The sequence below is a fragment of the Nicotiana sylvestris genome, chromosome 8 (assembly GCF_000393655.2).
Source record: "Nicotiana sylvestris chromosome 8, ASM39365v2, whole genome shotgun sequence".
Taxonomy (NCBI): Eukaryota; Viridiplantae; Streptophyta; class Magnoliopsida; order Solanales; family Solanaceae; genus Nicotiana; species Nicotiana sylvestris.
Window position 1 is genome coordinate 29,226,950 of NC_091064.1, and position 24,195 is coordinate 29,251,144.

General features: G+C 37.7%; 1 pseudogene; it reads left to right on the top strand.

Annotated features, from left to right (window-relative positions):
• Positions 1-512: 512 nt before the first annotated feature.
• LOC104236114 (uncharacterized) lies at positions 513-18,455 on the top strand (annotated as a pseudogene).
• Positions 18,456-24,195: the final 5,740 nt, after the last annotated feature.

Consider the following 24,195-nt stretch of genomic DNA (forward strand, 5'->3'; position numbering starts at 1 on the left):
TCAAACAACCATATGCTTCAAATATGTGCTTCATTGCTTTGGACAATCAGTGGTTTTCCAGCCCTGGGTAACTTACCAGGATATGGTGTGAAAACTAGATATGCTTGTCCATGTTGTCTGACGAAGACTAAATATCTGAGATTGAGAAATGGGCGAAAATATTGCTTTATGTCATATAGGAGATGGTTACCCAATGGGAACAAGTTTCGAAAAGATAAAGTTACATTTAATGGTTTTAAGGAGTTGGTGGTAGCACCTAAACGGTTGTCATCAGGTATTGAGGTTCTTGAGCAATTAAAAGATATTAACAATAAATTCGGAAAAGGTCCATCGACTAAATCTAATAAAAGAAAATGGAATGATTTTGATTATGTTGATGATGTCGTATTGCAAAATTTGTGGAAGAAAAAGAGCATATTGAAAAGAATATATTTGACAATATATTTTGGACATTACTAAATATAGATGGTAAAGGAAAAAATAATTTAAATTCTCGTTTGGATTTGCAAGAGATGGGGATTCGAAAGGCTTTGCACCCTAAGAAAAGAGCTAATGGCAAATATTATCTACTTCCAGCATGTTTCACATTGAGTAATGCGGGAAAAGAAAATGCTCTTACAAGTTTTAAGAAATGTGAAAGTACCAGATGGATATGCTTCAAATATCTCCCGTTGTGTTAATATTAAGCAACACACTATGCATGGGTTAAAGAGTCATGACTGTCATATTTTAATGCAACAACTCCTTCCTTTTGCCTTGTGAGATCTCCTTCCGATGAATGTACTGAAGCTATTGATTGAATTAAGTAACTTTTTTAGGGTCATTTGTTCAACTAGAGGTGTCAATAGATATTTGAAAACCGACTAAACCGACCGAACTGTACCGCACCGAATCGATTTTTAGGTTTCTTTTAAAGAAACCGTAGGTTTTTATATAAATCTATAACCGTACCTATAATTAGGATATATTTTTTATTTTATAAAAATAAATCAAAAAAATACCGAACCATACAGAATAAATTTTACAAGTGAAAATATATTTATATAGTAAGCTTAAAACTAATAAATCATTAAATTTTTCATTGGGCCTTGGAATTATAAAAACTGATACAAGTCAACAAGTAATTAAACTCAAAATACTAGTTCCTAAAACCTATTATCCTACTTATACTTAAATTATGTTATTTCAAGTATCTTTATTAGCAAGACATAAAGTATTCCAGCGATTATGAGTAGCAAACTATAATGTATTGAATATGTTTCCCTCCATATAATTTAGATTTATCTTTTTTAATATTTAATATAGACTTTATTCTTGAGTCCCAGCTTGGTTAATATCTTTCCACTCGTGTGATTTATATTTTTTTTTGCTTTTACTTGGTTTCTTTTACGTTGCTGTCGAATAGTTGATGTATCTATACTCTAGTCATCTCTCATGTTTTTTAAGTTATCACCTTTTAAACAATAAAAATATCTAGAGAGTTTTGCTAAGTCCTATAAAAGAACGCATGTTATTGCATTCTACTTTTACTGGTGAATTTTACATGACATTTAAAAAATACCGAAAATTAACCGAACCGTACCGATATCGAAGTGAAACCGACATGATTGGGACGGTTTCGAAAAGTCTAATTTTGGTTATGCATAATAGAATAACCGAAGAATTAGTATGGTACAAATTTTATAAAATAACCGACCGAACCGAACCATTGACACCTCTATGTTCAACAGTTATGAGCACAGGCGAGTTAGAAAAGCTCCAAAATCGAGTTGCAATAAAACTTTGTCATTTGAAGAGAATATTTCCTCCATCCTTTTTTGATATCATGGAACATCTAGTCGTCCATTTAGCTGAAGAAGCAATGATTGGTGGACCCTCACAATATCGTTCAGTGTGGTCATTTGAAAGGTATTATTTTTTTTGCTCTATTTCATAGTATTTGTAAAGAATTTTAATTAACTATTATAAAATTTTTCTATTGTAGATACTTGCTTACTCTTAAAAACTATGTAAGGAGTAAAGGTTGTCCAGAAGGTTTAATTGCAGAGGGATATTGGATAGAAGAGTGCATGACGTTCTGCTCAAGATATCTACATGAAGCAGAGACAAAGTTGAGTAGGCCTTTAAGAAATTATGCTTCGTCTAATGAAGCAGCAAACCAAGAGGGTCGTCGATCAAGTAAAGAGATAGGGTTTAGGCTTGATGCATTACACATGCCCAAGCACACAGATATGTTTTATTTAATTTTGCCTCCACAACTCCATATCGCGAGCAAGTATTAAATAATTATTTATATTTTGTAATTAATTTAATAAGTAATAATATTTTTAGTTTATTTATTAAGTTCTAGCTGTTTTACTTATGGCAGTGAGCATATAAAAGAAATCAAGAAGGTCAATCCTCGTCTATACACACATCAAGTGGATCGGATTCACAATGAAAAATTTCACATATGGTTTAGAAAATAAGTAATTATGAACCGACTATTTTTTTTTCCAAATATATTATTAGAGTTGTAATGATATCTATTTTCAATCATATCTTTTCTTTTAATTGGCAGGTTGAGAAGATACATATGGCTGGCGAGCAAATATCAGAAGAAATCCAATATTTAGCTATTGGTCCATCAAAGTTAAGCAAAAAGGATGATTGGATATATAAGTAACAGGATTAGATACTTAACAAAGTCTCGTGATGCCCGGCGTAAAACTCAAAATAGTAGAATTATGGTAAAGGCTACAACTCAAAGTTATGCAAGCGCAAGAGATAAAAATCCCATATTGGTAGAAATATCTTTTTATGGAGTCCTGACAAGCATAACTGAGTTATATTATTCCAAGAAGTTCAAATTTGTATTGTTTGGCTGTCAATGAGTGGACAATAATAAGGTGTTTATCGAGAAAGATGATTATGGATTTACTCTTGTGAATTTTAATCATCTACTCTACACAAGGCATCATTTATCAAATAAACCTTTCGTCTTTACTTTTCAAGCTCAACAAGTATTTTATGCCCATCATCCAATGGCAGAGGAGTGGAAAATTGTTGTCAAACTTAAGCCATGAGTTTTTTACGAGTTAGGTGAAAACACACAAGCAACTGGGCATATGGATGGCCATATGGAATTGTGGCCTGAGCAACAACTAGATGATACTATATTTGAAAGTGAAGAAGATATTAAATGGGTTAGGGAAGGAGTGTCGGGAACAGAATTTGACCCACAAACTATGAAAAGTACTGAATCATTTGATGAAGATTACGATATGTCTTAGTTCTTAATATTATCTTAGTACTATTACTATTTTAGTAAAGATGGTTATTGAATAGAGAACAAATTGATATTTCTTATTATGCCATTCAGTCGTTTAAATCCCTTATGCTTACATGTCTTATTGTTTGACTTGGTAATTAGATATTATTTCATGCTTTTGGATAGTATAAATTATTTTTCAATATGACAAGAATCTAACTTTTGAGAACCTTCAGTGAGATGGCTAGAAAAAGGCAAAGAAATTTTAGTCAAGGTGGGCTTTTATCCATTTGTCCAGAGTAACAAGAACAACAAATGGAGGGTACAGCGATGTCTGAACCACCTAAAAACTGGCCACAAAATGAAAGACAAGTTATCCGATATGGTAACTTGTCAAAAAATGATTCACATGATGTAGAAAACTTCTCAGGTAATAAAGTGGTATTGTCACGACCCTAATCCCAGACCCGATCGTGATGGCGCCTCTTGTGAAGACAAGGCCAACTGATACAACACCCTATTAAATTAATAAATAATACTTCAATATTAAGTCATTAATAATAATAAATCCCATAATAGAGTGTAATACATCAACTGTGGAAAATCAAATATAGCCCGACATCGGGGTGTCACCAGTCATGAGCATCTAACATAGTCTAAGAGTATGAAAGAGTTTATACAATCTATTATATAACTAGAACAAGGGAAATAAAATAAGAGGGAGAAACACTGGGCTGCAAACGCCGAGCAACTACCTAGTAGACTCCGAATGGCCTGCTGAGAAATCAACCCTCACTAGCGGGACTTGAAGCTCCTGAGTCTGCACACAGGGTGTAGGGAGTAAAGTGAGTACTCCAACTCAGTGAGTAATAACAATAAATGAAGACTGAGCTATAAGAAATCACGTAAAATACAACAACATGATATAAAGAAGCAGTGTAAAACCAATAAAAGGCAGTGAAGCAGTGAATTCTTATAAAGACACCTTAGTTCAGAATAAGTTCCATTAAAACACCTTTAAACAAGTAAATGAAAAGCAGTTAGAAAAGATAAACATATAAAATCCGCCCCTCGGGCACAATATCAACAAAATCAGCCCCTCGGGCAATAACGTGGAACAACACCAGCCCCTCGGGCTATATCTCATATCACAATGGGTACCCGCGCTCACTGGGGGTGTACAGACTCTGGGAGGGGTCCCTTACGACCCAAGCACAATATCAAGTCATCTCATGGCATAATCAAATAGGCTCTCTGCCTCATATCAAGCCACCTTGTGGCGTACAACTCAGGCCTTCGGCCTCATAATCATAATCATAATCAGTACAACACTGCTGCGGCAATGCAGCCCGATCCCATAATAATCCTCACAACACAGGCCTTTGGTCATACTCAGTCAGAAATCTCTAAAAGCCACTCGGCACAGTAAAATATGATGCTCAGCCCAAAATATCATTTAAAGTGTTAAAATAGAGTAAACATGGTTGAGTTATGAAACAGGAGAATATAGAATGACTGAGTACAGATGTAAAAGCAAAACAGTGGGGGAAAAGCATTAAAAATCCCCTAAGGGTCCAAAATAGTTGGCACGAGGACAAATGTGGCATTCAACCCAAAACATGATGATAGCAAACAGTTTTCAATCAAATACGTGGTAAAACAATCATTCGGGATGGACTAAGTTACAATCCCCAACGGTGCACGACCACACGCTCGTCATCTAGCATGTGCGTCACCTCAATATAGCACAACGATGTGAAATTCGGGGTTTCATACCCTCAAGACAACATTTACAATCATTACTCACTTATGTCCGGTCCAAACTCTAGCCCGCGATGCCTTTGCCTCTTGACTCGGCCTCCGAATGATCCAACTCTAGCCAAAAGCAGATTCATACCATCAAAATATGCTAAGGGAACAAAGCCCATTTGAAAATATCCAATTTATTCCAAAAATTCCGAAATTGGCCAAACCCGACCCCCCGGCCCACGTCTCGGATTCCGATAAAAATTAAGAAACTAGAATTCTTACATTCTCACGAGTTCATACATACCAAGAACATCAAAATCGGACATCAAATGCCCATTCAAATCCCTAAAAGAATACTCAAACTTTTCTTCCATTTTCCCCCAATTTTCACTCTAATTTCTCAAATTAAATGATGCAATTCACGACTAAATCATGGAATTAAACCAAATATGGGTGAAGAATACTTACCCTAATAGCTCCACTGAAAATCTCCTCAAATTTCACCTTCTCCTAAGCTCTCCAATGAGTTTTTATGATATTGGACTTAAACCCTCGATTTTGAACTTAAACACTCTGCCCAGATATTTCCTTCATCGCGATCGCGGAATTTGCCTCGCGATCGCGAAGCACAACAATGGACTGCCCCTCAATTACCTTACGCAATCGCAGAAGCACAGTCGTGATCACGGATAACAAACTCGCTAAACAACGCGAACGCGGCCAACACTGCGCGATCGCGTAAAGAAATTCCTTCACCTCACGACTGCCTCAAATCCTTCTTCGTGATCGCAACCTTAGCCATGCAGTCGCGATAGCCAACTCCACAGACTTTCGCGATCACATACCCAAATTGGCGATCGCATGAGACAAATTCCAAGATGCCCTCAACAAACCTACGTGATCGTGAACTCTTCTACGTGATCACAGAGAACAAAAGTCTGCAACAGAACTGAAGCCAAATCTGCAATTTCTCAAACATGCAATTGGTCCGTTTAACCACTCGAAACTCACCCGATGCCCTCGAGACCTCAACCAAACATGCCAACATATTCCATAACATCATTCAAACTTGTTCCAATCTTCGGAACGCTAAAGACAAACCCAAAACATCAAAATCACATCGAATTCAAGCCTAAGAATTCCAAAAACTTCCAAATTTCGCTTTCGATCAAAAAATCAAACCTCGTCCGAATGACCTGAAACTTTGCACATACATCAAAAATGACACAACGGACCTACTCCAACTTCTGAAATTCTATTCCGACCCCTATATCAAAATCTCACCTATCAACCGGAAAATGCCAAAATCCCAATTTCGCCAATTCAAGCCTAAATCTTCCACGGACCTCCAAAATACATTCCGATCACGCTCCTAAGTCCCAAATCACCTTACGGATCTAACCAAATCATAAAAATTCCAATCCGAGATCATATACTAATAAGTCAAAACTTGGCCAAACCTTTCAAATTTTAAGCTTCAAACTAATCCATTCCGATTACCCTGAAAACCAAAACCAACGATTTACATAAGTCATAATACATCCCACGGGGCTAGTCATGCCCGATAACTAGCAAGTGAAGTGCAAAAGCTCAAAATGACCGATCGGGTTGTTACATCTTCCCCTACTTAAACATACGTTCGTCCTCGAACATGCCCAAAGTTGTTTCAAAAACCATCAAATCGCTGTGAAACCTTACCATGCACATACCCGGGGGCGATCCCACGTCACCCTATCCCATATAGGTCTGATAACACAATGTAACTGTAGGTTTTCACAATCCAACCTAGCCCATAAATCTTAGAACCATATTTCCACTTCTGAAATCATCTACAAGATCAGAATCTCACATCTATACTCTGAATAAGTCCGAACAAGCTGTATCAACCATATCCATACCCAAGATGCAATTACATGATATACCACATAACTCAGGCACTCGCAATGATAACTTCTAATCACAACAGTTGCTCAAACAACCGAATATCGATAATAAGCCTCTTATAAAATAAAGCCTCATTCTAACACTTCTATAAACTGCCAATGATAAATGAAACATGTAGAAAGTCATAACCATTCCCCAGATTAACCATTCATGAAGCCACTTCCCCTTTGGCAAGAACCATGGCGAATATCTGAGCTGAACATCGATATTATCTTTCCAACACACTAAAACCGAATCTGTTTGTATTCATTTTAGATCCTGACGATCTCATCTAATCCAACATAGCTACTCTAGTGACATGGCACATCCATGCCATCTAAAGCCAAAACTCATACAATACGTGCACCAATAAGCAACAGTCCAAATGTACTCAATTCATGAAAAATGACTCAAATAAAAGAGTTATACCGCAAGCTCACCAGTACCACCACAACACAATGCTGAGAACCCGTCACACATCGTAGAAACAGAACACATGAATCTAACCCGAAGGGTCATACCTCCACATAACTCCGCTGCAATGCGTGACCCTATCCAAACACTTGTCCATATGAAACACCTCAAGTCACTATGCTCAAAATCTACCACCACGTGCAATCTAATGTTTAGAACCAAACAGATCATCATAACCACGATGAAGAAATTGACATAACATTACACAAACCTGAAGGGGACACAACCGATACACGCTCCGCCGAGCAATACCCAATGCTCTTTCCGCTCGAATTCCACTGAGAGACCCCAATAAGACCGCACCACATGTGCCTATAACCAACAAATCCCAATGCCTCGCAACATGGAAAGGTAACTCATAGATCTCCCCATATCACTAATAAGCTCAATAACAATCGAATCAATACATCTCTCAACAATGCGACTTAGAGTCGACCAAGCCGACTCGATGCAGAACACACATCCATCATGGTCTACCAATGAACCCCTTACCAAGAGTTCTTGAAGCTGCTCCTTCAACTCCTTTAACTTTGTTGGTGCCATACGATACGGTGCCCGACACCAAATCAATACCGAAATCAACAACCTTGTCCGGCAACATGCCCGACAGCAGGAAACACATCCGAAAAATCCCTCACCACCGGAACTGAATCAATGGTAGAGGTCTCTGCATTGGCATCCATCACGAAGGCCAAATAAGAAAGACAACTCTTCCCAACCATCCGCTGGGTCTTCAAAAATGAAATCACCCTACTGGAAACATAATCCGACGAACTTCGCCACTCAATCCGTGGCATCCCCAGCATTGCCAACGTCTCCACCTTAGCGCAACAACCCAGGATAACACGACACGAAGACAACCAGACCATACCCAAAATCATACCAAAATCTGGAATACTAAGCAACAAGGATCCGCCCGGGCCTCCAAACCCCCAATAATTACCACACAAGACCGATATACACAGTCCACAACCACGACCTAACATGTTCATGAGAATCTCCCAGCCTCCAAATCCATACAGCACGCGAATCACCACATCTGATCCCAACTCCATCGTCCTAATATACAACACACCTCTAATACCTCATCATCTCACGGGAGGTACTCCTATAATTCCTCTGTGCCACCAAGCAAACTCGAATCTCAGTAGTCGATCCAACAAGAGAGTGCCACAATACTTATGAAGTATCCTCAACTCAACTCTTGCCCTTTTTCTAAAAATACATACTCTCATCAAGCCATACCGGTTAGTGATCTCATTTATCTAGTCATATGAAACTGTCCATGCTACCCAAGAATTATGACCTTCCTTTCAAAACTGAACCGTGACCTCACACATGCAAATCTCAATCCTACACAACATACCGCACATACCATATCATCCTAGGATAAACATGAGAACTTCATATCTCCGTCCGAGCTACAAGCTACCACGTACTCAACTAGCCAAGAACTTTCCATTGATCCCATCTAGAAGAAAATCACTATACATCCCATGCTCCTCCGCCAGTAGGAAAATATACCTCTCTAACTATGGTAGAAACTATCAAGAACTCTCCGAATTTCATTTGCACAAAACTATACCGTCAGGACTGAATCCTTATAACTCAACCAAGCTACACAGGCCACTAAAACCCAAGAGAATTGCCGCGAAACACTTGTAGAAACTCATTATCTTGTAAGCATCCAAAGAACTAATCATATCCTTACCATGCCGATCCGGCCTACTACCAAGCTATCCCATCTATCCAAGTTCCTTCTGATTTACCTTCAACTTGATACTTTTTTTGTTATAACACCACAATTCCTCAACCCGACTCACCACACGAGATCCAGGCATAAAACCATACCGTCTAAGGGTCATAAGCCGCTAGATACTCTCTTAAATATTCCCAAACGGACCACATTCAAAATACCTACCCTGAAGTGACTTCCTGCGAATCTATAGCCATTACCTTCCTGATACTGATATATAGAATCCCATAATTGATATAGAAATGACACAAGTCTTGGCACCCTCCAATGCAAACCTCAATTTCTATCCAAATTATACAACTTGAAAATCTCCAATCATTACACGTAAAATTTGAACCCATTAGAACCATTATCGAGAGTCATCCACTCTACTCAAGCCGCAATTAGATCGCTCAAACGGACCGGATGACCTGTGCTCCATTAGCACTCCGACACCGCATAATGTAACCTCACCTACAACCAAGCAACTTCCTGCTCTATGCACCATACATCCTTTACCAATAACAACCCAAGTCGTTCCATGATTCTCACACACCCATAAAGCATAACATAACCTTTATTGAAATTTCTTTTACTCAAATCATCCTTGGTCTCAACCTCTGTAAGTCATAACTGACTCACCCATATGCCTCAGACTGGGACCAACATAGCACATAACTGTGCAATCAACTATTCAATAGCAGACTCCCCTAATTGGCTCAAAGCCATAGATCAAAGCACACAATAACTCATAACGCATATACTTTATTACTACCATAATACCATAGTGAGATTAAACTCAATCCTTCATAAGCTCGTGAAACACAGACCATCTAGTACTTTAAATCTTCTGCAAATCTCGTATTCACCCTCGTGACAGTCAAGCCTACTCTCTTAGGCGACCCAAATTCAAATTGCAACACATATACTTCACTTGTAACAGAGATCTTCCACTAAACAACATAGAGGATCACGCCAATTCCGAACACTCCGCAGGAGATAACCCACCTGCTTCGCCTCAAATTAACATCTCCTTATACCCATCCATTGTCATAAGCATTACCCAGTTACTTAATCTTTTTGAGTTTGGACTCATATCACAACGTGAAATCCACTTCACTTCCTAACTAGGCAACATAAAAAGGTCATTCAACATGCCCAAAACTTAGGCTAAACATCAAATCATGATGGAAACCAGGCACCGGATAGTTCTTACTACCCCCAAGCAGACCCTCCTTGTCTTGTTCAAATCATATGCACACATCTCGCAGTCACATCACACTCGTCACGTAGCTACCTAGTCATCACTTCCACTAATAGGGACACCATTGGACATATAAATCCAAAATCACATGCTTACATAATCAACGCCTCAGTGTTCAAGCTATAGGCAAAACCCAGCCTAAGTCCTCCAGACTGGCCCAATATCAACACACAGAGATCACATCTCGCCACTTGATCAGGGAATCACAAGCCATTGATGTACACCTGATACTGAGCGCTCACGCGCGCATACGAATGCGTGGAAGGAATTCAAAGAGTTACATTTCAAGCTGAATCAAGGACGCACGATAAGAATTCAAGAATGTGAAGTTTTTCTTAAAGGTTCTGCAGCCACCCGAGAATAAGTACAGATGTCTCTGTACCGATCCGCAAGACTCTACTAAAGCTGCTCATGACTCGTGAGTCCTATGTAACTTAGGCTTTGATACCAACTTGTCACGACCCTAAACCCAGACCCGGTCGTGATGGAGCCTCTTGTGAAGACAAGACCAGCCGATACAACACCCAATTAAATTAACAGATAATAGTTCATAATTAAGTCATTAATAATGATAAATCCCATAATAGAGTGAAATACATCAACTGTGGAAAACCAAACATAGCCCGACATCGGGGTGTCACCAGTCATGAGCATCTAACATAGTCTAAGAGTATGAAAGAGTTTATACAATCTATTACATAACTAGAACAAGGGAAATAAAATAAGAGGGAGAAACACTGGGCTGCGAACGCCGAGCAGCTACCTAGTGGACTCCAAATGGCCTGTTGAGAAATCAACCCTCACTGACGGGACCTGAAGCTCCTGAATCTGCACACATGGTGCATGGAGTAAAGTGAGTACTCCAACTCAGTGAGTAATAACAATAAATGAAGACTGAGCGATAAGAAATCACGTAAAGTACAACAACATGCTATAAAGAAGCAGTGTAAAACCAATAAAAGGCAGTGAAACGGTGAATTATTATAAAGACACCTTAGTTAAGAATAAGTTCCTTTAAAACACCTTTTTAACAGTTAAACAAGTAAATGTAAAGCAGCTAGAAAAGATAAACACATAAAATCCGCCCCTCGGGCACTATGTCAACAGAATCAGCCCCTCGGGCAATAACATGGAACAACACCAGCCCCTCGGGCTATATCTCATATCACAATGGGTACTCGCGCTTACTAGGAGTGTACAGACTTCGGGAGGGGCTCTTTATGGCCCAAGCGCAATATCAAGCCATCTCGTAGTATAATCAAATAGGCTCTCGGTCTCATATCAAGCCACCTTGTGGCGTACAACTCAGGCCCTTGGCCTCATAATCATAATAAGTACAACATTGCTGTGGCGCGCAGCCTGATCCCATAATAATCCTCACAACACAGGCTCTTGGCACAAAAGCCACTCAGGCACAGTAAAATATGATGCTCAGCCCAAAATATCATTTAAAGTGTTAAAATAGAGTAAATATGACTGAGTTATGAAAACATGAGAATATAGCATGACTGAGTACAGATATAAAAGCAAAATAGTGAGAAAAAATCATTAAAAATCCCCTAAGAGTCTAAAACAGTTGGCACGAGGCCAAATATGGCATTCAACCTAAAACATGATGATAGCAAATAGTTTTCAATCAAATACGCGGTAAAACAGTCATTCAGGATGGACTAAGTGACAATCCCCAACGGTGCACGACCCCACACTCGTCATCTAGCGTGTGCATCACCTTAATATGACCCAACAATTTGAAATCCAGGGTTTCATACCCTCAGGGCAACATTTACAATCATTACTCTCCTATATCCGGTCCAAACTCTAGCCCGCGATACCTTTGCCTCTCGACTCGGCCTCCGAATGCTCCAACTCTAGCCAAAAGCAGATTCATACCATCAAAATATGCTAAGGGAACAAAGCCCATTCGAAAATATCCAATTTATACCAAAAATCCCGAAACTGGCCAAACTAGGCCCCCGGACCCACATCTTGGATTCCGATAAAAATCATAAAACTAGAATCCTTACATTCTCACGAGTATATCATACCAAGAACATCAAAATCGGACATCAAATGCCCATTCAAATCTCTAAAAGAATCCTCAAACGTTTTTTTCATTTTTCCTCAATTTCCACGCTAATTTCTCAAATTAAATGATGAAATTCAAGACTAAATCATGGAATAAACCAAATATGGGTGAAGAATACTTACCTCAATAGCTCCACTGAAAATCTCCTCAAATTTCACCTTCCCCCGAGCTCTCCAATGGGTTTTTGTGATATTGAACTTAAACCCTCGATTTTGAACTTAAACATTCTGCCCAGATATTTCATTCATCGCGATCGCGGAATTTGCCTCGCGATCGCGAAGCATAACAATGGACTGCCCCTCAATTACCTTACGTGATCGCAAAACACAGTCGCGATCGCCGATAACAAACTCACTAAACAACGCGAATGCGGCCAACACTACGCGATCGCGTAGAGAAATTCCTTCACTTCGCGACTGCCCCAAATCCTTCTTCGCCATCGCAACCTTAGCCACGCGGTCGCAATAGCCAACTCCACAGACCTTCGCGATCGTAGACCCAAATTGGCGATCGCATAAGACAAATTCCCAGCTGCCCTCAACAGACCTGCGCGATCGTGAACCCTCCTACGCAATCGCAGAGAACAAAAGTTTGCAACAGAACTGAAGCCAAATCTGCAATTTCTCAAATATGTAATTGGTCCGTTTAACCACCCGAAACTCACCCGAGGCCCTCGGGACCTCAACCAAACATGACAACATATCCCATAACGTCATTCAAACTTGTTTCAGCCTTCAGAATGCTCAAGAAAACATCAAAACGCCAAAATCACATCGAATTCAAGCCTAAGAATTCCAAAAACTTCCAAATTTCGCTTTCGATCAAAAAGTCTATCAAACCGCGTCCGAATGATCTGAAACTTTGGAAACACGTCAAAAATGACACAACGGACCTACTCCAACTTTCAAAATTCCATTCCGACCCCTATATCAAAATCTCACTTATCAACCAGAAAACGTCAAAATCCCAATTTCGCCAATTCAAGCCTAAACCTTCCACGGACCTCCAAAATACATTCCGATCACGCTCCTAAGTCCCAAATCATCTAACGGAGCTAACCAAATCATAAAATTCCAATTCGAGATCATATACTAACAAGTCAAAACTTGGTTAAACCTTTCAAATTTTAAGCTTCAAACTGAGAACTGTTTTTCAAAATCCATTCTGATTACCCTGAAAACCAAAATCAACGATTTACATAAGTTATAATACATCCCACGAGGCTAGTCATGCCTGAGAACTAACGAGCAAAGTACAAAAGCTTAAAACGACCGGTCGGATCGTTACATGTATCTTTATCTTCATCCTGTAGTATTAGATTTCTTTCCCTCGCTATTTTGATGTAGATACTGATTAATTAATAGTTCATGTACGGACAAAAATTTTCACACGTGGTATTGCACAGAATGTTTAAAGACCTACTAATGGTTCTTGGGAAAGTTGGGACGTCATTTTAGTATAGCTGATTTTTAAATAAAGGGTTTAATGCATTTTACAGAAATTACTTCAAGACTTCAAGATTGATGTGTGGAATTGACAAGCAAATGATGAAGCCTTGAACATCATTAATACCTAGGAAAGCATGTATATTAGTAATACTAGCTGCACTGCCATGTGCCATGTAGATTTTTGGTTTGTCTATTTTAGGCAGTCCAAAGACAGCTTCAATAACTTATCTCTGCATCTATCTTAGTTTTGTGTTTGGGGGTCCCCTAGGTTTGTTGTTGGTGTTGAATGTATTTCCCTTTAATTTTTTATTATTTACAGATTCCAACGAGAGTGAAGAACAATCTAAGCAATTCAGGGGTCTCACTATGATGCACTCAGGATGGGGAAAGGTGGCAATTTACATATTGAGTTGAATGAACGTGACCAACCAATTGGACCAGAAGCAACTAGATTGAATTCTAAACTTGGTGTTATGGTGCCATTAAATTATAAAGATTGTAGGCTTGTGCCAAAGATGCTCAAGGACATAATATGGGCTCATATTAAGGTGTTTAGTACTAAATCAAAAATTACATACTAAAAGATTTTTATTTTTTATTTTTCTATATAAATAAGTTGTGGTAAATATGTCTGTAGGAAAATGCTGATGCAACTGATGATATGAGACGCATGTTGATGATATTAGTTGGATCTAAATGGAAAGAATGGAAGCATGAAGCAAAAAATTGTGGTTATGAACTGTATGGTACTGATATTGAGCGCTTAGCTCATCGTCCAGATAGGGTTGAAGAAGAGCAGTGACGTTCATTAGTTCATTATTGGAGTTCAAATGCTGCAAAAGTATTCCATAATATCAAGCATTTTCTTCTATTGCCTCTTAGGCCTATAGCATTCTTGTCACTCGATCTCTGTTCTTTTTGAACTTTTCTTTTTATTTTTTATTTTTTACGGTGAATTGTGTCTATTCTCTAATATAATATCTTGTTTAACTTTTCTAGGAAAAGAGCGAGAAGAACAAAGAAAGCCGAAAGAAGTTGACTATGCCACACAAATCAGGAAGAAAAAGTCTTTCTCAAATTATAGATAATGTATGCCATAATCGTTATCTACTCTCTTCAGTTTATGTATTAGTTTTTATTTTCTTGAATACTTTTGTTACAATCTTTTACTATTCAATACAGATGACAAAGAAGAATGGCGTAACACCTACTCGTATTGAGGTGTTTAAAGAAACACATTCAAGAAAGAATAATCAACCAGTAAACGAGATAGCTGGTGAAGTTATGGTAAATTCTTATTCTTTAAATATAAAGAATTACTGCCATTTTCTTACAAAATTTTGTTAACTTATATTTGCTTTCCATTCTTTCAAAAAGAAAGAAATGAATGAACTTGCTAAGGTGTATTTTGAGTTAAATGTCCCTCGAAGTGCTCCTAATGATGTGTATGCATAAATTATGGGACCGGACACTCATGGAATTGTTCGAACTCTAGGGAAAGGAGCAGCTCCAAGTTTTGTTTATGGCCCAATATATAAACGATCCAAGTCTGAGCAAAGAGATTTTAATGCCAGGGTTGAGATAGAAGTTCAAAAAGCTACCACGGCTATCCAAACTAATATGGAGAAAAAGTTGGCAGAAGCAAAAGAAGATATGAAAGCAACAATAAATGATAAAGTAAAGGTATGGGTCCAAGCATATCTAGAGAGTATGGGTATTACAATTGACTCAAATAGTAAATCAATCTGTGATGAGCAGGTAAATAAATTTATGCTCATTCACAAACTTTTTTCACTTAAAGTTAGTATTGCTATTTATTTTTCTTTTAGTTATAATAATCTCCCTCGTTGTGATAGGTTTCCGTTAACTCATTTGAAGATTGCCAACAATCATTTTCACCAGTTTCAGTTGTTCACAAAAATAAGGTGAGTTTTAGATCAAAGTTGCGAGTTAATTGTCCCGGTGTTATGATCTCGTTTTGAGCAAAATATGTGGGAGTGTTTTGATCAAAGTGATGAAAATGGGAGCTAATGGTAAAATGATACAGATTATGTAATTTAGCCAAGAGTGTGAGAGGTTGTGCCCTAGTACCTGCGACCATCTGTGTCCCAAAAAAAGGTATGGAAACTAAAAATTACATCTTAATAGCTACAATACCATACAATCTGTTAGTTAACCAATAATTCAAAACCTGTAGTTACCAAATTCAACCGTGTAAGCATGTGTCTGGTAAACTGGTATGCGAGTGTTGAGACAGATTTGAGATTTCTTGAGAACTATTGAATTCGGCATGTATGCATGTACATTCCTTTGAGCAAATAACTAGGTGGGTGCTCTGTCTCTACCACACAGGAGCCATGAACAAGTCTGTTGGCAGAGCAACAAACTTTTGAGAAGATTTGTGCATTTCCTTTTGGCAAAGCAACAAATGATTTCAGTACTTATAGGCACATTATGCTTTCTTTTGTTGCCAAAAGTCATTCGACAAAATTAACTACCTCAAAAAAAGGTTTTTTAATCCTAAATTTTTCTGGAAGCGACCATAATGCCTTTATCATATCATTTTGGAGTATGATTGTTAAAATAGTTTAGTGACCTGATCTTATCATCATACTGCTGAAAGATATGTTGTAAATAGCCTACATGTCAAATTTAGTCCTTGGGATGTGAAGCTAAGCTCGTCAAAAGAATTTTTTGAGGCTTGTTGTAACTTGTCAGACACTCGCGCAGTGTGCTTAGGATCTATTTTTTTATATGGAAAAGGGTTTAAAATGTCCTTATACTATTGAAAAAGGTCTAATATTACCCTCCGTTATACTATCAGTCCAAATATATCCCTAACGTCATACTATCGATCCAAATATATCCTCGACATCACGAAAGTGGTACAAATCTACCCTTCCTCTGTTAACTGCCTCCCCTATGAACACATTTTATTATTACCTCACCATTTCACCCTATTTGCAGCTACCAAGTTCAATTACTTTAAAGTTCTATTATTATTTTGAAGACTTCAGTGCCTCTACTTCCTCTTGCTTTTCAAAATACCTGTTGCTTCTCCAGCCGATCCTGGAATTGTACGTACCTTTCACTTGACCTTACAGTTTTGTGTTTTATTTTGCATGTCCTTGTGTTGCCGCTGAATTTGTAAGACCTATTTAGGGAAAATTTAGTAGCACTTTTATTTTAACATAAAACGTAAAGAGAGAAAAAATGGTAGCCTTCCAGAAATGTGGTTGAAGAGAAAGAAACAAAAAAAATTAAACACGAGTTTAAGATGTTTTTCTTTCTCACCATGGTCAATTTTGAAACCGTAAACCAGTTTCCCTGTATCTTTGCTTAGTTTTTTTTATATAAAATAAAATGTATTTTCGTTCGTATAAGCATGAATTTTGAATAGCAAAATCAGAATTTTCTCGGTTCACATTATTTCATATTATCTTTAGTTGTTAGCTTCTTTTGATATAGTTTGTTTGTATATCCATGATATGTGATTTTTCTTCAAATGAAATGGAAAGAAAGGTTGTGGGGAAGGGATGAAAATGGGAGTATAATAGTGAGGTGACAATGAAATATTGTCATAGGGAGGCAATTAATGGAGGAAGGATAGATTTGTACCACTTTTATGATGTCAGAGATATATTTGAACCGATAGTATGACGTTAGGGATATATTTGGACTGATAGTATAACGAAGGACAATATTACACCTTTTTCAATAGTATAGGGGTATATTTGACCCTTTTTCGTTTTTTATATTAGCAGACGTTTAGTGGGTGGATATACATTTTGTGACGCGATTTGTTATCTGTTCATGGACTGTCTTGTACTAGTAAGATTACCTTTGTGTCAATTTTTTGAATGCTGGCAGAGTGCTTAAGTTGTTAAGTTTCTTTTAACTTTGAATGGATTATTAAAAGATCAAAACTTAACTAAAAGTCTTAATTATAGCTACTTTATTTTAATTTGTGTTCACTTGTTTTCGGAAATAGCCTCTCTGCCCTATGGGGAGGGTAATATGGTCTGCATACATATTACACTCCTCAGACCCCACTTTATGAGATTTTACTGGATAGTAGTTGTTGTTGTTGTTGTTCACTTGTCTGTTAGTATTTTAGGATTGATGGGTCTGTATTGGATGATATCTTTGTGATTTGTGAATAGTAGAGCGTACAATTCAAAAGAACTTTTACAATGCTGTTAGAGAAGGAAATTTAGTATAAAAGTCTATCATATGTTTCCAGTGATGCCTCTAGACTTTTGCTTATAATTCAAAGTTTTTATGTTGTTTTTGTAGAAGTTGCTGCATTTTGGGGATACATAAGCTTTGTCTTGTTGATTATATCTTGTACTCTACACTCAGTTTTGAATTCTATAAACTATCAAAGTAACCTTTCTAATATTTTTTCTCAGGTTAACAAAATTAAGAAGACTGAAACTGATGAACTTGAGACGAAAAAAAAGAAGTGGGTAAGTTTGGAAAACATGCAAGACACTTCAATTTTTTCAGTTTTTTAACATAGTTATAATTCTATTTTTTGTGATTCTTTTGCAAAGCTTCTGAAGAATATAAGATCAATTAGTGAAAAGGAATGGACTTGTGGAAAGATGGATCCATAAAGCCTTGTTGCAAATTTATTCTAGAAGTTAAAATTACTTTATCTTTTATGTTTTAGTTAAAGTTAATTTTATTTAAGATATAACAGGTCATTTGATTTAAATGTCTAACTTATAAGGAGAACCTCTATTATCTCAGTACTTGTTCTTTGAATACAACGTCTAAAGATATTTTCTATTTCATATTTGTTACATTGTGTATAAAGGTTGATATTTATGAATGTACAAATTAAATATATATTTGAGTAATGACGACGATGTAAATAGAAGAATATTATTCATATTATAGAAAATTTGATATGGAATTTTAATGTGATATTTCACAAGATTTTTAAAAATGTCACTAATTTACTTGACATTCACTTAAATGTCATAAAATTTTGTTGGCATTTACCAAAATGTCACAAATTATAATGCGACTTTTTTTAAAAGAATTAAATAAATGTCGTAATTTATTTACCAACATTATTTTAAATGTCACCAATTTATATGATCTTTCAAAAAATGTCATAAATAGATGTCGTAAATTTCTTACCAACATTTATCTAAATGTCGGAAAATTTTCGACCCTAAAATTTACGATATTTGATACAAATATAAATTAAATGTCGATAAATGAATTTGCGACATTTAAGCAGTATTATATAATATTTATTTAATGTCATGGTATCCTTACTTTTTTGTTTGTAGTGGTACAAATCGAACAAGAAATCCTTATCTGACAGATTCTGGATATTATGCAGTCCACGTTTGCCTATGAAATCTGCTGGAGATTTGTATTAATCAACTGCTAATTAAGTCTTATTATTCTATTCTAGAAGGGTAGGGAATTATGCCAAGGAATACTGGAATAGTTCCACGAATTATTTAAGCCAAACCAATTGTACCGTAGATACCAATTAAAAGTTAGTAACAAATAATCACCAACGATTTATAGTGTAGGGATCGTTCAACAACACATTCGAGGTTAATATGGAGCAGTTAGTATTGGGATGTATGTTAGGACAAAAAAAGCATGAGCCCTTTTTTGTCAAACTAATTAAATAAGAAGATAGAGGACAAATCCTAGTTAAGGATAATTAATTTTAAATCTGAGATGAACATCATGAATAAAAAAATATAGTCGAGTAATAATATGAAAAAAGATGCATTAAGTAACATAAATGGCAATAAAATATAAATAAAGGAAAATATTCATCCAATCTTGAGTGGGGCGGGTCCTCTTTCATTTGATAAAGAAGAATGATAAACCGATACAAGAATCTTAAGACCCTTTTCGGGTCCGGTGGAGGGTATGAGATCACAAATCCTCTAATTCTTTAGAGAGATGTGTTTACATATTTTCTAGAAAGAGAGAGAGAGAGCGCGCCCTTTTCATTAGCCCTCCCTTCCTATTTATAATGGATATCCTTAGAAAACCCTAAAAAGGTATAAATAGAGAGAATATCCAATAGAATCTTCCCTTCGAGGATTCCAAAGTAAACTAGTTGTTACATCTATCTGCACTGCTCGACCTCGACCTTATTGATCGCTACTCGACCTCGGCCAATTGTATCCACATGTCGAATTTCTCTGATCTGATTTTGACCCATACAGTTAATCTCTCCGCTTATCGAGGTCGTCTTTTGGTCGAGCTCAGTGAGCGGACTTCATTAATCGTAGTTCGAGAAATTCAGATTGGGAGGTCGACTAGTGTGGATCGCGGTTGGGGGTGCCGATCTTCAGGTCAAAGTAGTATCCCCGCGGGCTGAATTTGAGCAGAGTTCGATCAGGGCCAATGACTCGAGTGATGAGTTAATTGAGAAGACGGTAGAGTTGGAGAAGGCTGACGAGGCCAGGATGGCATCTTTGGCAAGGAGGGCGACATCGGAGGATGTCATCCGCGTCCTTAGGTCTTGATGGGTGATTCGGCCCTTGTAAGATGCCTTATCAGGTACCCCCTTTGATTTGGAATGCTACCTTTGCTACTTATTTCTGATTCTATTTTCGAGCAAGGTCGAATGTTGATTTGGGCGAGGAGGCCGAATGTCGATTTGGGCGAGGAGGCCGAATGTAGATTCAGGCGAGGCCGAATATTAATTCGGGCAAGGCCGAATATCAATTCGGGCGAGGAGGTTGAATGTCAATTCGGGCGAGGCCAAATGTTAATTAAGGCGAGAAGGCAGAATGTAGATTCGGGCGACGAAGCCGAATGTTGATTTTGGCAAGGAGGCCAAATGTCAATTCGGGCGAGGAGGCCGAATATCAATTCGGGCGAGGAGGCCGAATATCAATTCGGGCGAGGAGGCCGAATGTTGATTCTAGCGAGAAGGCCGAATGTCAATTCGGGCGAGGCTGAATGCTAATTCGGGCGATGAGGAGGAATGTAGATTCAGGCGAGGCCGAATATCAATTTGGGCGAGGAGGCGGAATGTAGATTCAGGCGAGGAGGACGAATGTTGATTCTGGCGAGGAGGCCGAATGTCAATTCTGGCGAGGAGGCCGAATATCAATTTGGGCGAGGAGGCATAATGTAGATTCGGGAGAGGAGGCCGAATGTTGATTCTAGCGAGGAGGCCAAATATCAATTCAGGCGAGGAGGCCGAATATCAATTCGAGCGAGGAGGCCGAATGTTAATTCTAGCAAGAGGGCCGAATGTCAATTCGGGCGAGGCCGAATGTTAATTTGGGCGAGGAGGTGGAATGTAGATTCGAGCGAGGCCGAATATCAATTTGGGCAAGGAGGCGGAATGTAGATTCGGGCGAGGAGGCCGAATGTTGATTCTGGCGAGGAGGCCGAATGTCAACTCGGGCGAGGAGGTCGAAGGTCAATTCAGGTGACGAGGCCGAATATCAATTCGGACGAGGAGGCCGAATATCAATTTGGGTGAGGAGGCCGAATGTAGATTCGGGCGAGGAGACCGAATGTCAATTCTGGCGAGGAGGCTGAATGTTGCTTGTGTAATTGATACAGCGTTGCTTATCCTTAAGGATAAAATAAGATTGTTGTAGTGTAGACTTATGACTTGCGGGTGAGCTTCATGCACTTATTCTTTGCCAATATATTTCGGAGAGATTTACATATTTTCTGGGTTGGCAAACCAGTCCCAGTCTATATGGTCTCTTGGCATCTCGGGATTTGCTTTGACGATAATCGTTCCCTGTTCACGTATCGGGGAGAATGTTCCTGCTTCTATTCTACTTAGAGAAATAGTTAGTTAAAACCAAATGAAAGTGTTTGTTACCACGATTTGATCGATCGACGAATGGAGGGGATGACCACGTTCCCTTCTCCGGTTATGCTTTTAGTGGCCGCTACCAATATAATTTGGCAAGGCCGTCCGTTTTGATATTCTGTGCTCGGGGGATATGATCGAGCTGGCATTCATCGAACTCGGGTAACAACTAGTAGACCTCGGCATGGTATTTTTTGCAGTATTTGTTCCTTGATTTGGAAAGTCCCTGTAACTTGATTGACAACGAGCTGAGAGTCGCACCGACTCTCATTTTGAGTTTTCTCAATGGAAATTCATGGTATCATTCATAATCAATAACCAAAACTTAATAATTGTACTGATTGTATGAAAAAGAAAAATGAGCTAAAATAGCTACAGTTTATCAACAGGATGTTTAATGTTTTAAAAGGCTAGTACTATATCTTTTATATTCCTTAAAAGGCATCAACGGGGCCGGCTCGTAGGAAAACGGGGTTGCCGGACGCTGCCATTTCTTAAACACCATCATCGGCTACTCCAAATTCCCTTTCCTCACCTCACATCACCACATATATACAGGCCATTATAGAGAAAGAGAATGTGGGTAAGAATTGATTTTAGAGATCTAGAGAAAACTAAAATTTTAATTAGAAAATTCTCACAGACGGCACCAAATTGTTTGACCAAAAAAGTATGAGACCTTTTTGTCAAACTAATTAAATAAGAAGCTAGAAGGTAAATCCTAGTTAAAGATAATTAATTCTAGATTTGAGATAAACACCATGAATAGAAAAATATAGTCGAGTAATAGTATGAAGAAAGATGCATTAAGTAACATAAATGGCAATAAAATATAAATAAAGAAAAAGATTCACCCAATCTTGAGTGGGGCGGGTCCTCTTTCATTTGATAAAAAAGAATGATAAACCGATACAAGAATCTTAAGACCCTTTTCGGGTCCGGTGAAGGGTATGAGATCACAAATCCTCTAATCTCTTTAGAGATGTGTGTTTAAGAGAGAGACCCTTTTCATTAGTCCTCCTTTTCTATTTATAATAGATATCTTTAGAAAACCCTAAAAAGGTACAGTTAGAGGAAATATCCAGTATAATATTCCCTTTGAGGATTCCAAAGCAAACTAGTCGTGACATGTATTTGCACTGCTCGACCTCGACCTTATTGATCACTGCTCGACCTCGGCTAATTGTATTCGCATGTCGAATTTCTCTGATCTGATTTTGACTCATACAATGTAATCGTTTTGTTTAATGGAATTATTTATAATTATTTTTGTTTTATAATTTTTCTGTCAAAAAAATCTCTCCGAATATGAAAATCCAATGATGCGGGTACATTAGAGTTATTTTCCAATTCTACAAATTTTGCATTTCATGGGGAGTTATGTATAAACTAGTGGAGGGGCAGCCCGGGGGCAGCCCGGGCGAAGCCCGGGTCCAACATGAACAAAATTATAATATTTTAATTATGCTCTTTCTAATTGATATGTTACCCAAAAACGTATAGATTTGCAGCTTGCTGATATAAATTATTAGAAAAATGATAAACTATTACGTCAAATGAGCTGTTGCAACACTGAAATTTGACTCAAAATTCAAAAGTACTCTTTGACCACTAAATAAGCTAAAAAAGAGAATTCGAGCAAAGAAAGTTCTGTAGCAGTTAGAAAGACTCATATAAAATTCATATGCTCACTATCATGATAATTATGTGAAAAGCAAGTTGATTTCCTAAGCGAATTAACTTTAGCTTCACGAAATTATTAGATGAAAATAGAGAGTTTGCACCTAAATATATTCAATGAAAATATGATATTTCACACCGATTAGAATCCGCAGTCTCAAGTTGGAGGCGAGGAGTGTTTATCACTCGGGCAACCCTCTCTTATCTACGCCCTCACTATCTATTTGCAACAAACAACGGGCGTGTAGTCTCATTTGACACAATTTAGACTTCTCGAACGTAGCAAACTGGCAAAGGGTACATAAAATTATAAATATATGATAGCATTAATTATTTTTTCTTCCCAAAAGGATGTGGAAATTAGTGATGTTCGATTTTTGACTCCATGGAAAACATCAATTTACTCCATGCAATATCATTCACTAAAAGAAATTGTATTTTTAGCGGCAACATATAGCGGCGACCCTATATGTTGCTACAACAATTATACTTTTAGTAGCGAATTTATTAAGTCGCCACTAAAAGTGATTATTTAGCAGCGACTTTTCTAAGATCGCTTCTAATGTGGCTGAAATTTCCACTCCCGCTCAAACTAAAATTTTGGCTCCATATTATTTGTGGCGACTTTTAAGTTGTCGCTGCTAAAGTCCTATTGGAGTGACTGGGTCGCTACTAGACCCCTTATATTTTAGTTGAAAATAACTAAATAAATTAAATAAAACTCTTCCTAATTAAAGGACACAAAATAGAGACGC